The sequence below is a fragment of the Pleurodeles waltl genome, chromosome 3_1 (assembly GCF_031143425.1).
Source record: "Pleurodeles waltl isolate 20211129_DDA chromosome 3_1, aPleWal1.hap1.20221129, whole genome shotgun sequence".
NCBI classification, from domain to species: Eukaryota; Metazoa; Chordata; class Amphibia; order Caudata; family Salamandridae; genus Pleurodeles; species Pleurodeles waltl.
In genome coordinates this window covers 731,429,666-731,446,292 of record NC_090440.1, presented here as the reverse complement: position 1 = coordinate 731,446,292, position 16,627 = coordinate 731,429,666, and the positions used below count along the sequence as shown (strand labels likewise).

The following is a 16,627-nucleotide window of genomic DNA, read 5'->3' as shown; positions in this document are numbered from 1 at the left end:
CATATGCAGAAAGGTGTCTCAGACACCTTCTGCGACTCGCTATGGGGTCGCAAAGACCCACCTCATTAATATTAATGAGGTGGGTCGCAGTTTGCGACCCCATAGCGAGTCCATGCACTCACAGGGATGGTGGCCTCCTGGAGACAGCAGACCTCCATGTCTGTGACTGCTTTTTTAATAAAGCAGTTTTTTTTTTCTTTTTGTAGCCCGTTTTCCTTAAAGGAAAACGAGTTGCAAAAAGAAAAACTTCCGAAACCATTTGTTTTTGTTTTTTTCAGAGCAGGCAGTGGTCCGTAGGACCACTGCCTGCTCTGAAAAAACATTTTTTTCGGCATACACAAAGGGGAAGGGGTCCCATGGGGATCCCTTCCCTTTTGCGAATGAGTTACCACCCACTTCAAGTGGGTTGTAATTGTGAGTTGGTTTGCGACTGCATTCGCGGTCACAAAGCAACTCAGCATGGCGATGCGGTCGCAAATAGGAAGGGAACACCCCTTCCTATTTGCGAGTCGCATCCTCAAATTGCGAGTCGGTACCGACTCGCAATTTGAGGTTGTGCATCGCGTTCGGACTTTTGCATGCCGCAAACTACGTTTTTTGCAGTTTGCGACATGCAAAAGGCTTCCTACATCTGGCCCAAACAGCCTAACTTGGTATCTCACTGCTGTGAGTGCTGCCCTCTCATAGGATTGCATTGGAAATGCCCTGCCTGAGGTGTAAGGGGTATTGTCTGATTTATGAGTGGTAGCGTAGGCATTTTTGGCATGGGTGTGATAGTGATAAGAAATGCGGCTTACTGGTGTAGGTGTATTTTTTATTACTATCACAGAAATGCCACTTCTAGAAAGTGTGCATTTATCTGTGCTTATGACTTTGGTGTTTTGCAGCTTGCCTCCAATCCATGTCCGGGCAGACTGACAGTTGGGGCTTTGTGCATACTTTTCAGACAGCCTGAACACAGGGAGGGTGGAGGTGTCACAGAGGTGCATCTACATATTGTAAAGCCTTCCTGGGCTGAGAGAAGGGAGAGGCGGAGCACACCTGCATTTGTAAAGGCTGTGTCTTGGCCTTGCACAATAGGGTTGTTTAACCCCCACTGATGTTTGAAGCCTGTGCTGGAGGAGAGAAAGTTCACTCCCAGAACCAGTTGTAACTGGTTGGAACCCCCTCTCCTCTCCATTGTAAAACACACTGAAAACTTAGTATTAGTACAGGGGAATTTTCCCCACAATTTAGACATCATTTGACATCACTTTGGGCTCCAGGAACCTTAACTGGAGGTGGACAGGACGCTGTTGAAAGGACTCACCAGGACCACCTTGGGCTGCTGCTGCTGTGCTTGCACCCCCTTGCTGTGCTGACCTGCTGCTGGGTTCTCCAGTCCTGTGTCCCCCTCCTTCATTTGTAGTCTCCAGAGGCAGGGTACTGTGGCCCCTGACCTCTGTAAAACTTCTGCACCTTAAGGGTGCTGCTGCGATTGTGTAGCGCTTCTAGAGCGCTCCTTGTGGACTTCAAAGTGCTTTTCTACAAGCGCGTATTGCTGCCTAAAGGAAAATCACAGCCGCTGCCAGGCTGTATATTTGGGCCAAAATGCTTTTAAAAGCGTCTTCTCAATTGCCCCCCCAAATCACCGCCGTGACCCGGGCATCTAATCTTTGTCCAGCGCGAGGATCGCGCTCTCTCCAGTGCCCCCGGGGCACCAGAAGAAACCAAGCGGAGGAGGTGTGCTCCTGTCGGCGCCCCCAGGGCTCGGTCTGCTCTTGGGTGCGCCCCCGGGGCACCTGCTGCCTCCAATTCCCTCAGGATCACCGCGGCAGCCTGGGAACAGCTTCCTACACTCGCACACCACATCTGGCAGGGGCGATTGCCTCCTCAGGCCGCTGGAGGGGTCCGAGCTGCAAACAGCCTCAAAGCAGGATTCGGGGAAGGCGCGGGGAGTGCCCCCCTTCCCCGGTCTCTGCACTAGGAGCAGGACACTCCTTTTTCTCTTTAAAGATCAAACGGGCATTGTTAAGAAACCGGGAAGGGAGACCTCAATGGATTTCCCTTCGAGTGTTGTTGGGCCTCGTCTGGCCACCACCCCGAGGACAGGGTGTGAGGAGGCTAAGGCAGGCCCCCATCTGAATCACGGGCCCCCGGAGGAGGGACCCGTTTCCTACTAGGAGAGGGTGCCAACCACCCCTCTCTCCCAGGAGCACAGCGTGGCCCCCGTAGTGCGTGCAGGAGCACCGGGGGCCCCCCTCATGCTCTTCTAGGCACAGGGAGTGCCTCTTCACTAGGAAATAAGGTACTTTCTAGGAATATAGTGACTCAGTGAGCCAAGTATGGACCTAGGAGAATTTATATGTTTTACCTGTATTTCCTGGCATTACATATACGTGCTAATGTTACTTTTATGGGCATGATTTGCGTTTTTATGACTTGTGAGATGTTTTTTAATGTTCCTTTTATGGGTATTTAGGAGTTATTTATGACAAGTGCATAGAATCCTGACTATAATTCCTGACTACTGCTTATGTTGCAGAATCCTGAGTACTTACGTGTTCTAATGTGACAACTGCATATTCTTGCATAATATTAGTAACTTGTGTAACGTTCTGACAACTGCTAATGTAGCAGGGTATTACTTATGCGTAATATTGGTCTAATTATGTTTTGTGCAATACAGTTTATTTTTACAAAGCTCAGTGTTATGTTTACTTTGTGGTGTACATTTTGCGTCACATGTGTTGTGCGTGTGCTATGCAGACGCTTTCCACTTGCCTCTGGGATAGGCCTGACTGCTCGTGCCAAGCTACCAAGGGGGGTGAGCAGGAGTTATCTTGGACATGTAACTCCCTTGCCCTGACTAGAGTAGGTTGGTTCTGCCTGGCTGAGGTGCATACCCTAACCACCAGAAACACCATTTCTAACATTGATTGTCAGCGGTGAGGATAGGACTTGCGCTTGCACAGTACCTTTGTGACTCATTTTACCACCGCAAATTGCACTTAAACCATTACATGTTTTAATTCTCTTTTTTAAATTATTTTCCTGTTCTCTCAAGCTAGTCATTTTTATTTTTACTCCTGCGTTGTATACTCGCAGCTGTCGTTTTGACTCTGAGCACTTTTTCACTGCTAACCAGTGCTAAAGTGCATGTACTCCCCCTTACAAAGTTGGTATGATTGACTTACACCTAATAGGCATATTTAATTTACTTATAAGTCCCTTGTAAAGTGGTATCCCTATACCCAGGGCCTGCAAATTAAATGCTACTAGTGGGCCTGCAGCGCTGCTTGCTCCACACACTGAAGTAGTCTGTCAAATCTATCTAAGGCCTGCTAGCTCAGGGCCTGTATGCACAGTTTTCTGCCACTGGTATCTGGCATCTAAATTTACTTGCCAGGCCCAGAACTCCGCTTTTACTACATGTAAGTCACCCCTAAGGTACAATTAGCTAGCCCTGTGGGCAGGGTGCCAGGTATGTAGAAGGCAGGACATGTGCCATGTTGGTGGCCTGTCCTGACAGTGACAAACAGCTTAACTTGGCGTCTCACTGCTGTGAGTGCTGCCCTCTCATAGGATTGCATTGGAAATGCCCTGCCTTAGGTGTAAGAGGTATTGTCTGATTTATGAGGGGTAGCGTAGGCATGTTTGGTATGGTTGTGATAGTGATGTGAAATGCTGCTTACTCGTGTAGGTGTATTTTTTTATTACTATCACAGAAATGCCAATTCTAGAAAGTGTGCATTTATCTGTGCTTATGGCTTTGGTGTTTTGCAGCTTGCCTCCAATCCACATCTGGGCAGACTGACAGTTGGGGCTTTGTGCATACTTTTCATACAGGCTGAACACAGGGAGGGTGGAGGTGTCACAGGGGTGCATCTACATATTGTAAAGCCTTCCTGGCCTGAGAGAATGGAGAGGCGGGGCACACCTGCATTTGTAAAGGCTGTACCCTGGCCTCGCACAATACGGTTGTTTACCCCCCACTTATGTTTGGAGCCTGTGCTGGAGGAAAGAAAGGGCACTCCCAGAACCAGTTGTAACTGATTGGAACCCCCTCTCATCCCCATTGTAAAACACACTGAAAACTTAGTATTAGTACTGGGGAATTTCCCCCACAATTTAGACATCATTTGACATCACTTTGGACTCCAGGAACCTTACCTGGAGCTGAACAGGACCACCTTGGACTGATGCTGCTGTGCTTGCACCCCCTTGCTGTGCTGACCTGCTGCTGGGTTCTCCAGTCCTGCTCCCCCTCCTTCATTTGTAGTCTCCAGGGGCAGGGTGCTGTGGCCCCTGACCTCTGTAAAACTTCTGCACCTTAAGGGTGCTGCTGCGACTGTGTGGCGCTTCTAGAGCTGAAGTACTGGGTTTTTCAGAACCCAGCGGTGCCAGGGAACACACCCTAAGACTTCGAGTCCTTCCTGTTTCAGACTACAGAAACACAGAGCCTTCTTGGTGAAGTCAAAGATCTTGTTTATTGGCTGCAGCCAGTAACAGGTATCCTAGAAGTACAACACGGTGTATATTCTCAGGAGACTGCTCTCTTTGCAAAGCTAACCTTCTCTTTTATACAAAATATTATGCTTTAGGCAAACATTCCTTATTTTACAGTTGACCATTCACATATTTTCACTACAAAGAAATAGCAGGTTTATGATGACAAGCCCATATTTCAGTTTGTCCAGCCCTCAATCAATTACCCGGAAAGGCTTAGTACTTTCATCAGATATCGACGGACCCCCAATATAAACGGGCACCTCCTCCTTGTAAAGCAAGTCATAAAGAAAGAAACAGGGACAGGTGTGTGTAAGATTAGGCATGGTTTGTGTGTGATGAAAGGTTTATGATGTGTTGTGCCTTGATACTAATCTCATTCGGCCACTGGGAAAGAAACTGGCCGAACAGGTTTGGCTTCAGGCAGTGGAGTCAGCTTGCCCAGGTCACAGAGGAGTCAGCAAAGGTGTACGTGTCCTTCAGACTCGTTTTCAGCATTAGACATTGGCCTATGTGAGGGCAATCACAAAATGGCTGTCGTTTAAATGGAACACGAGGGTTCAAGAGTTCAAGACGGAAACTCTAATATTCGGGTGATTTTGTTACCCGAATATGAATACAATGCTTGTTCATACTATTCTAATCATTCTCGGTCTGCTGATACCAAAATCGTTGTGATACGATGATGTTTATAACACGGGTCCAGAATTTTCAGTACCACAGACCCTCCTTTTGCCCTTACATAGGCAATAACCCATACTCACGCTAATCTGAGTCCAGGTCTATATTCATAAAGTCGTTGAGATGTTGCTGTAGCATCATCCTATTACTTAGCTCGTCCCTTGATACAGGTTTCCTTACACACGATGTAGCACAGAGGCCACATATTGCAGGAGCATACTGTACACACAGACAGGACAGGAAAAGAATGGCTAAGATCATCCCAATGACTACCAGAGTCTTCCATCCCCAGGCGGATATCAGCTCCCAGAACCACCCCATCAATGACCAATCTCCTTTATCCACGTGAATAGACTCGGAGATCTTATGCAGTTTGGAAATGGCCTGGTAGACTGTTGGAGCGTTATCTGGGATGAAAACACAGCAACTTGATTGGATCACTTTACATACCCCACCTCGGTCTGCAAGTATGACGTCTAATGCGACCCTGTTCTGAAGAGTCATAAGGCGATCCGACTGGAGTTCAGCAGTCAAATTACTAAGGGCACCGGCGGTTTCAACTACCGTGGATTCAACCACCTTTGTCAATTGCCTTATGTTCCTGCTGTTAACCATAGGGCCCCAAAACGGCAGAAAACCCTTTGCGAAATCTCCAAATTCTTGTCCTGTAGTGTCTTCTTTACTTATGACACCTCGAACTATCCTTGTCTTATGGTAATCTGCCGCAGCCGTGTAGATGGGAGGTAACAGGAACGAAACAAAACATGTGCCTGAGAAGTCAGGAGGCAACCATGTATAGGCTCTATTATGGCAGATGAAATAGGTACCCTTAGCTGCTAAGAACGAAGGAGAAGTCTGAGACGCAAAAACATATGTTTCAGTGCAGATACTTTTCCCTAACTGAGCTCTGGGATTCTTGCCATTACCTTGCAGACATAGGTTACCCTGATGGGGTACAATCCAAATCGGGGAGGATCTCTTTGCTCGCTGGTTCCCACTCAGAGTAACTCCATATCCTGTTATGTTCCATCCAATATATGCTAGTGTCTCATCTCTCGGGATAGTCTCATAGGAAATATCTTCCCTAATCATATCTACTATACCCTTAGCTAGAGCACTATTCTTAGGATTATCTTTCACAGAACGTAGGGGGTTGGCTTCATACGCGTATATGAACACCGTTCTATATGCCCATACAGAACCATTATGGCTGAAAGGCAGGACCAGATAAGGGATACCTTTATCAGTAGTATGGGGCATAATACCACACACCCAACAGTTAGTTGTGTTCACTACTAATTGGTGTTGGTGTAGAAGCTGAATGAATGAATTGTTGGCAAACTCTAATCTTCTGGCAGACTCGTGTTCAGGCAGGGGGTGAAAAGAATGCGAGGAAACAGTAGAAGGAGGTATGGGCTGAGTAATGGGTGCAAATGTCACTTGAAAAGAGAATAAAACATATCCTATTAAAAACGTCATTACACTAAGCAACATGAAAATACATAATATCAAAAATCATTTCTTTGTCATTATTATACCCATTCTGGCTTTAAAGTCCATCTGTCTGGCAGGTCTCTCATTCTTGAAAAACTCCATCCTCTCTAATTGCTGCTCGTCGTGGTAGGGTGTTCTATGCTAGGGAATGCTTCTGTCAGTCTAGGGCAACTCCCTTAGACCGACCAGAACTGTCGACCTAACGTCTTCAGCTGCACTCCAAAGACTTTGGCAACCACGACCCTACAGCTGAACCCGGATGGCGGTTCGAAAAGAAAAAAACAAAAATAAGAAAGTTTCTCAGATGAGAGCGACGCACTTTCCAAAAAATAGCAAAGGAACGGGAAAAAATTATTTGTCCTTAGTTCTTGGTCTCAAATTATAACGCCTTTTTCCAGGTACTGTCTGGTTCTGGAACAAGAGTTCAGGCTCTGTAGTGTTCAATCGAATTGACGGTGGCACAGCTTCTTGCAAATTATTGTCACTTTCTCGTTCAGAAATTGTTCCTTTTACACGTGCATCGCTAAATGGCAAAAACCGAGGCACAGTCTCAGTCTCAGAGTCAGCGATCCCCTCCTGGACCCATCGGTCGTGCGGTAGAGGAAAAGGGACCCTCTTGCACTGTACGCCGTGGATCCAGTTCTTTTTCACTTCCACTCGAACAGCTGATCTTGTTGAGAAAAGGACGAGGTAGGGGCCGGTCCAACGGGGCTGGTCATTCTTTGTCCGGTGGAAGTTCTTGACCAGCACCCATGATCCAGGATCGATAAGATGTCCTGGAGCTTCAGAGACCTGAGGCAGAGTATCGTGAACCTGTTGGTGTAGAACACGCAATTTAGCCGTCAATTCGTACAAATAATCAAGCAGTACAGGGTGTTCGATCTCACTGAATTTTGTTGGTCTTGGCACTCCCCATATGTTGGCCGGGCGGCCGAACACAATTTCATAGGGACTAAGTCCCACTCGCGAATGCACAGTCATTCTTGTTGATAGGAGTGCTAAAGGCAGAGCATCAGGCCATTTAAGACCAGAGCTCGCTTGTATCTTTGCCAACTTCAGTTTTAGCGTGCCATTATAGCACTCTACTAGTCCAGCTGATTGGGGGTGATTTGCAGCGTGGAATTTTTGCTGAATACCTAGCCCCTCACATACTTTTTTCATCACTCGACCCAAAAATTCACTCCCATTATCACTCCAGACCATTCTCGGCATTCCAAACCTAGGGAAGAATTCTTTGGCAAGGGCTTTAGCTGTGGATAAGGCAGTGTTGTCTTTTAAGGGATATGCTTCTACCCATCTTGAAAAAGTACAAACAACAACGAGTATGTATTTCAGATTGTTGCACCTTTCCATGTGGATGAAATCTAGCTGCAAAACCTCGAACGGATACGTTGGAGGTGCAAAATGACCAGCTGGAGTTGGGGTTACCCTACCAGGATTGTATTTCAGACACACCATGCAATTCTTGACCACATTCTCTGCACATTTAGGAATTCCAGCATTTTGCCATACTGGAGCCAACAACTTACAAATCCCTTTCGCACTGATATGGGCCATTCCATGAGCCATTGTCACCACTGCAAGCACATACACATCGGGTAACAACCATCGCTGATGTTCTGACAAGTCAACCCAATAACCATTTTCATCCAATTTACCCGTACTCTCTTTCCACACACTCAACTCTTTCTCTGAAGCTTCCGCTTGAAGAGACTTCACACCCTCTATCGTATCTTCACATATTCCAACGTAACCAACCCATCTTGCGGGGCCTGCAACATACATTCAATTCATCACATCTTTTGCTGTTTCTTTTGCGATTTCGTCAGCAAATGCATTGCCACGACCGAAATCATCAGTAACCTTCTTGTGTGCATTGCATTTCACAATTGCAACTTGTAATGGCAAGGTCAGTGACTCAAGAAGCTCATTCACCAACTGACCATGCTGAATTTTAGCTCCATGCGAAGTCAGGAACCCACGTTCTTTCCACAATCGTCCAAAACTATGGGCCACACCAAACGCATACTGGCTGTCGGTATATATGGTCACTTTCATTCCTTTCGATAACACACACGCTCTCGTAAGTGCAATCAGCTCTGCTGCTTGAGCTGAATTATGTGGTATATGTGCAGCTTCAACAATCGTATGCAAAGTTGTGACAGCATATGCTGCAGTCGTATCACCATTCGGAAGCTTGAAGCATGAACCATCCGCCCATAAGGTACCATCACACTCTACAAGAGGAGTATCTTTAAGATCTACTCTCCCTTTCGTTTCTTCTTCTGTCCTAAGAAAACAATCATGTTGTTCAACATCCTCTGTTTCTACTGAAATTGGCAATAACGTGGCTGGATTCAACGTATTGCACCTCTTTATGTGCACATGACTCGCTAACAGTGTCAACTCGTAACCTGACAATCGAGCACTAGTTAAATGCTGTGTCTTGGTCCTGTTTAACAACGTGTCCACTGCATGTGGAACCATCACAATCAACATATTATTCATCACTAACCCAGCAGACTGTCGAATAGAAACAGCTGCTGCCGCTGTGGCTCTCAAGCAACTTGGCAATGCTTTAGCTACCGGATCCAAAGTCGACGAAAAATATGCGCATGGGCGCTGCTTGTCTCCAAAAGATTGTGTCAGCACTGACAATGCACAACCCTCTTTCTCATGGACATACAGTGTAAAGGGCTTACTGTAGTCGGGGGTACCCAACACAGGAGCCGAACACAATGCATTACGCAATTCGGAAAAACTTTTCTGACAATCTTCAGACCACGGAACGGGGTTTGGTGTATCTTTATAGGTCAATGCTACCAAAGGTTTGTCCAGCAAAGAAAAATTTGGTATCCATTGTCTGCAGTATGATGTAATGCCCAAGAAAGCACGTACTTCTCTCTGTGTCTTTGGCACACTCAATTTTGCAATTTCCTGAATTCTTTCTGAGGTCAGTTTCCTTCCCTCCTTCGATAAGAGATGACCTAAGTAGGTCACTTCTTGTCGTCAATATTGCAGTTTTGAAAGGGACACTTTGTGATGTAAATCAGACAAATGACGCAACAACAACAAGGTGGCTTCTTTATAAATCTCTTCAGTATCTGTAGCGACTAGCAAATCATCAATGTACTGAATAAGGGTAGCGCCGTCAGGTAAAACAATTGCATCAAGCTGTGTTTTTAAAGCCTGACTACATATTGATGGACTTTCACAGTAGCCTTGTGGAGCGCGTTTGAAGCGGAAACTTCGGCCTCCTAAACTGAATTCAAAAATATCCCTGCTCTCCTCTGCAATCGGGATGCTGAAGAAAGCATTCTTTAAGTCAATCACCGAGAACCAGGTGGCGGAAGCTGGAATCATAGTCAATATGGCAGTGATATCAAGAACAACTGGAAACTGTGGCACAACTATTTTATTTACCTCTCTAAGATCAATCACGAGCCTGTAAACAGGTGCCTTATAGGGGTCAGTACGTTTCAAAACAGGCAGAACAGGACTATTACAAACGTTGCCTTTTGTCTCTTCAATTACATCTTTTTCAATTAAATCATAAATGATCGCTAGCAACGCCTTTTCACCTTCACTAGGGATCTTGTATTGTTGAATGCGTGGTAATTTAACATTGGCTTTCAATGTCACAACATAAGGCGGTATTTCCAACAGACCCACGTCATTAGGACCAGTAGCCCAAATGGTATCAGGAAGAAACGACAATTCGGTCGGAAGTTTATCCTTTGACAAATACATTGGAGAGACCATTTTCCTACCCAGTGTAAGTTGTACTCCCGAAAGAGAACAATCTTTTCAACAAATCCAATCCGAACAAGTTTTCACCACAACCTGTCGTCAGAATAAGGGGTGCTTCCAATTCACAAGGTCCAACAGAAAGGGACATAGGACTAGAAATCGGGTTCCTAACCGGGGCGCCAGAAAAACCTACTGAAACATTCATCTCGCCAGACAAAGGTGCGCCAGGGAGTTTTGAGTGCATAATAGAACTCTTTGTAGCACCAGTATCCAACAGAAAAGGCTCTGACACACCTGAGGTAATCACCTTAACATAAGGTCCATTCTGATCCACTGGAACAAAAAAAACTCCCTCTCTTTGTCTATGGCTGTCCTAGCAATTATTACCTTCCAAGTTCTCATCTTCTCGATAGTAGTCGTCAGCATAGTACTGAGCCATCCTACCAGACGCGTTATGTTGCTGGTCAAAACTATTCATTGAGTTTTGCGACGGAAAGGAACGCGTGTTCTGGGGGAAACTTCCACGTCCTCTACCTCTAGGAGCTTGTTGAACACCTAGACCTCTTGCGCCAGAAGCACCATTTGTACGCTGTAACAAAATAGGACAACTATACTTGAAATGACCCTCTTCTTTACAATATGAACACTGATTGGGACCTACAGAACACGTGGTTGAGAAAACTCGAACCTTTGCGAGTTTCTCTGGAACTGTTGAGGTTGCTGATAGTTACTCTGACACCACGTTGCGGATACGCCTGTTGTAAAAGAACCTTCGTCTTTAATTCTTTAGTTTTCTTGTCTGCTCCATCCTTCTCATCTTTATCCCTATTTTCGTAGTACTGTGCAGTAGCCAATATTTGTGCTGAAGAGGAAACGGCCCAAGAACTCTATGAATCCTTCAATTTCTTACACAGCTCGGCAGGCAAGTTGTGCACAAACTTGTCGACGAACAACCGTTGACCACCTTCTGTACTCATATCTTGACCACTGTGGTCGATAAACGTTTCCTCAAACCTAGTGAAGAAATCAGACACTGTTTCATCTTTCTTCTGCTTACACGCAGACAATTTATCCCAATTCACACGCATCGCAGGCATTAAAGTCTTCATGTAAGTAATGATCCTAGCAGGCAGTTCTGCTACCAAAGGCTCAGGCTTGGCACCACCAACTTGTCTATCATTTGCAGCACTAATATTAGCCCATGAGTCACCTAACTCTTGTGCATGATCTGTATGGCGAATCAATCCCCACAGAGGCTGTGGAACAACATTCCCAAATAACATGTCTATGTCGGCTAAATTCATAATGCATGAGTCTGCAGTCTGTGATAATTCCTTATAATACCCTGCAGGGTTTTTACGGGGATCAGGCAAAGTCTGCTTAAGGGCTAAAACTTCAGCTCGCTTCCACGGAACATGTACCCAAACACGCTGAAAATGAGCTGGGACAGCATCAATTTGATTAGCAACATCAGCCGCACGGCGTCCTTCCATACCGGAGGGACTTCTCTCATTGGGTACTGTCGCACCTTTTGTTTAACAGAGGAGTCATGTTGGAACAATGACTGAGAAGGATCCTTATTCCTAAAGGACAACAACGTCGCAACTGCTGTCTCAACATCGGGACCCACAATCGTGCCCTTTGCAAACTCAAACCATACACGGCACAAATCAGGTGGATTTGTTTCCAAATCATTATCTTCTAATTCCTCACAAAGGAAAGCACACATTTTCTCAAAAACGTATCTTTGTTTTGGTGCTTCCCATTGACGGAAGACATCCATAACAGACTCTACATCGTATCTTAAAGGGTAAACAACCCATTTACGCGCCATACGGTCAAACATTTCTCTCTCTTGAGAATTAGGCAGTTGACTACGCGACTGCTTACGCTCCGAATCTGGGGTCACACCAGACGACCCAAAGAGAGGAAATATAAGGCTGGCAACAGTATCTGTCATTCTCTGTCGGACAGAAGGAGAAGTTGATGAAAGAACAGGAGGAAAAACAGAGGGAGGCAAGGCAGACGCAGAGGCAGACTCAGAGGCAGTATCAGGAAGAACACCAGAAGAGGCAGTCGATGTAGTACATAAAGTCGCAGGAGGTACAGATGGAGCAGGTAGCGAAGTCGGCGGCCCTTGAAGGGGCTGCGCCATAGTAGTAGGAGCCAACTGAAAAGGAGTTGGCGGCTGTGGAAGAACCTGAGGCACAATAACCGGAGGTTGCACAGCTAAAGGTTGCGGAGGTGCTGTAGCATTCTGCGCATAAGGGGGTGGCGAACTCAACAAGTGTGACATTAAAGGATCTTTCTCAAGTTCTTTTGCTGCATCTTGCTGAAGAAGCGGAAAAACTGGATAACATTTATCGGTCACCATTTTACGTTGCCTGTGCAACTGCTCATTCATCTGTTCTTCTTCATCATCTTTAAACTGTATGGCAGCTTGCATTATCGAGATACCCTCTTCCCTCTTATTTCTCTTTGCTAATTTAATTTCCTTCTGTTTGGCTTCCTTACGCCATAGGCGGAAAGAGTCAAACATCGCCGGCCGGGCTTTCTTCTTAAAAAGTTTAACCTCCAGATTATTCAGAATCTCTGTGTCAAAACTACCATATTGGGGCCATTTTAAAACACCATCTTTCCTGGTGTATCGGATCCATACTCATTATATATGATGGGGCCTATGCCATGTTTCACATATAGTTCATAGGTTGGAGTTCCAATCGGAGGAACCGGACACGAGTCCTCCAATCGGGAATCCCTATTATAACCAAGACAAAACAAATTTCCATATCTGCTAAGACCAGGCATCTTCGCTCTCTAGTCTAGCTTCAAACTTCAAAGGATTATCGAATACGATAGTCTCGTGAATACACAAATCCCTCGGCTTTGGTACTTGCAAGTTCCAAATCAAAGATCCCAAGGGGATACCAAACTAAGAACCAAACTAAGGACTGGGAGACGCTCCACTTATACTTAACTGAGGTATCGATGACGTCACCAGAAGACTCGTTTATCGTTTCGCTCTACCAAATCATCAAGGGTCCAAAACAGGGCGATAGTCAGGGCAGCAGTCCTTCGTAGCCGCCGGGAAGCGGGGAACCTCGCAGCAAAGACTTTCGGACCACGTCGACATACAGGGGTCGATGAAGTGGCGGCCTCCCTCCAGAATTTCCACACGAAGCTCCTCACGAACCTCTGGCTTGGACTGGTACCGCTGAAATCACCCCACGTTGGGTGCCAACTGAAGTACTGGGTTTTTCAGAACCCAGCGGTGCCAGGGAACACACCCTAAGACTTCGAGTCCTTCCTGTTTCAGACTACAGAAACACAGAGCCTTCTTGGTGAAGTCAAATATCTTGTTTATTGGCTGCAGCCAGTAACAGGTATCCTAGAAGTACAACACAGTGTATATTCTCAGGAGACTGCTCTCTTTGCAAAGCTAACCTTTTCTTTTATACAAAATATTATGCTTTAGGTTAACATTCCTTATTTTACAGTTGACCATTCACATATTTTCACTACAAAGAAATAGCAGGTTTATGATGACAAGCCCATATTTCAGTTTGTCCAGCCCTCAATCAATTACCCGGAAAGGCTTAGTACTTTCATCAGATATCGACGGACCCCCAATATAAACGGGCACCTCCTCCTTGTAAAGCAAGTCATAAAGAAAGAAACAGGGACAGGTGTGTGTAAGATTAGGCATGGTTTGTGTGTGATGAAAGGTTTATGATGTGTTGTGCCTTGATACTAATCTCATTCGGCCACTGGGAAAGAAACTGGCCGAACAGGTTTGGCTTCAGGCAGTGGAGTCAGCTTGCCCAGGTCACAGAGGAGTCAGCAAAGGTGTACGTGTCCTTCAGACTCATTTTCAGCATTAGACATTGGCCTATGTGAGGGCAATCACAAAATGGCTGTCGTTTGAATGGAACACGAGGGTTCAAGAGTTCAAGACGGAAACTCTAATATTTGGGTGATTTTGTTACCCGAATATTAATACAATGCTTGTGCATACTATTGTAATCATTCTCGGTCTGCTGATACCAAAATCGTTGTGATACGACGATGTTTATAACACGGGTCCAGAATTTTCAGTACCACAGAGCGCTCCTTTTGGACTTCAAAGCACTTTTCTACAAGTGCGTCTTTCTGTCTGAAGGAAAATCACTGCCGCTGCCCAGGCTGTAGATTTGGGCGGAAACGCTTTTAAAAGCGTCCTCTCAATTCCCCCCCCAAATCACCACCATGACCCGGGCATCTAATCTTCGTCCAGCGTGAGGATCGCGCTCTCTCTGGTGCCCCCGGGGCACCAGAAGAAACCAAGTGGAGCAAGCGTGCTCCTGTCAGCGCCCCCGGGGCACAGTCCGCTCTTGGGAGCGCCCCCGGGGCACCAGCCGCCTCCAATTTCTTCAGGATCACCGCGGCGGCCTGGGAACAGCTTCCTACACTCGCTCACCCCATCCGGTGCGGGCGAGTGCCTCCTCAGGCCCCCGGAGGGGTCCAAGCTGCAAAAGGCCTCAAAGCAGGACTTGGGGAAGGCGCAGGAGTGTCGCCCTTCCCCGGTCTCTGCACTAGGAGCAGGACGCTGCTTTTTCTCTTTAAAAATCAAACGGCCATTGTTAAGAAACAGGGAAGGGAGACCTCGACAGAGGTCGCTTTTCCCTCGCTCCTGATTGTTGTTGGGCCTCACCTGGCCCCCACCCCGAGGACAGGGTGTGAGGAGGCTGAGGCAGGCTCCCATCTGAATCGTGGGCCCCCAGAGGGGCCCGTTTCCTACTAGGAGAGGGTGCCAACCACCCCTCTCCCCCAGAAGCACTGCGTGGCCGCAGTAGTGCGCGCAGGAGAGCCAAGGGCCCTCCTCATGCTCTTCTAGGCACAGGGAGTGCCTCTTCACCAGGAAATAAGGTACTTTCTTAGGAATATAGCAGCTCAGTGAGCCAAGTATGGACCTAGGAGAATTCATATGTTTTACTTGTTTTTCTTACCATTACATATACGTGCTAATGTTCCTTTTATGGGCATGATTTGCTGATATGCATTTTTATGACTTGTGAGATGTTTTCTAATGTTTCTTTTATGGGTATTTAGGAGTTATTCATGAAAGTGCATAGAATCCTTACTGTAATTCCTGACTACTGCTTATGTTGCAGAATCCTGAGTACTTACGTGTTCTAATGTGACAACTGCGTATTCTTGCAGAGTATTAGTAACTTGTATAACGTTCTGACAACTGTTAAGGTAGCAGAGTATTACTTACGTGTAATATTGGCCTAATTATGTTTTGTGCAATAGTTTATTTTTACATAGCTCAGTGTTGTGTTTACTTTGTGGTGTGTGTTGTGCAAATGCTTTACACATAGCCTCTGGGATAGGCCTGACTGCTCGTGCCAAGCTACCAAGGGGGTGAGCAGGGGTTATCTTGGACGTGTAACTCCCTTGCACTGACTAGAGTGGGTAGGTTCTGCCTGGCTGAGGTGCATACCCTAACCAACCAGCAACCCCATTTCTAACAGTCACTCATAATGGAAATCAAAGAATCTAGTGTTACTTTTTTAGTTAGACCTCCACAGTCGTACAAAGGTAAAATAGCAATCCCATAACACTCAAATCAGCCCGAAGTCCGTACTTAAGGCAAGAGCTGCCGGCCAACACATACCAAATGATGTACTTTCTCAGTGCTAACTTCTGCAGTTTAGAACCGGTTTGACTCAATTGATGGTGAAAATCCTAGCAGCACTTGGAGCTAATGACCATAGGATTCTGATAGTGGTTGTACATGCACAACAAAATGGTGCACATTTGGCAATCAATATTGGTGTATTCTTTTTTAGCATTGAAGTGGACGATACTTTATATAGCCAGTTACTATGTGGGAGGGGGCTACTTTCAAGCATGGGTCGTTTATATCTGCACCACGTGTGAATTCTCTTTGCATTGAAAAATGTTATAATATTGAATAAACTACATCATATATTCTGAAATCGCACAATTTTCATTTTTAGTTAAATATGTAATTGTTCCCCTGCAGCATCATTCATAAATATGTTAGCTATTGTTAATTTTCAGATCACTCTGATTATGGGTTTGGAATTGCATTCTTTCATTCGTCTACGAACATCATTTTAAAAACATGAAAGAACCTAATTCAAGATAACATTTAACAGTTAATCAGTACTCTTCATATTCAAATGCTTCAAGAATGCATATTAATACA

At 45.8% G+C, this 16,627-nt stretch overlaps 1 protein-coding gene across 1 annotated transcript in view; it reads left to right on the top strand.

Annotated features, from left to right (window-relative positions):
- DCDC1 (doublecortin domain containing 1) overlaps nt 1–16,627 on the top strand; it is a 1,098,140-nt gene that overhangs the window by 1,005,058 nt on the left and 76,455 nt on the right. The gene's annotated exons all lie outside the window — the stretch shown is intronic.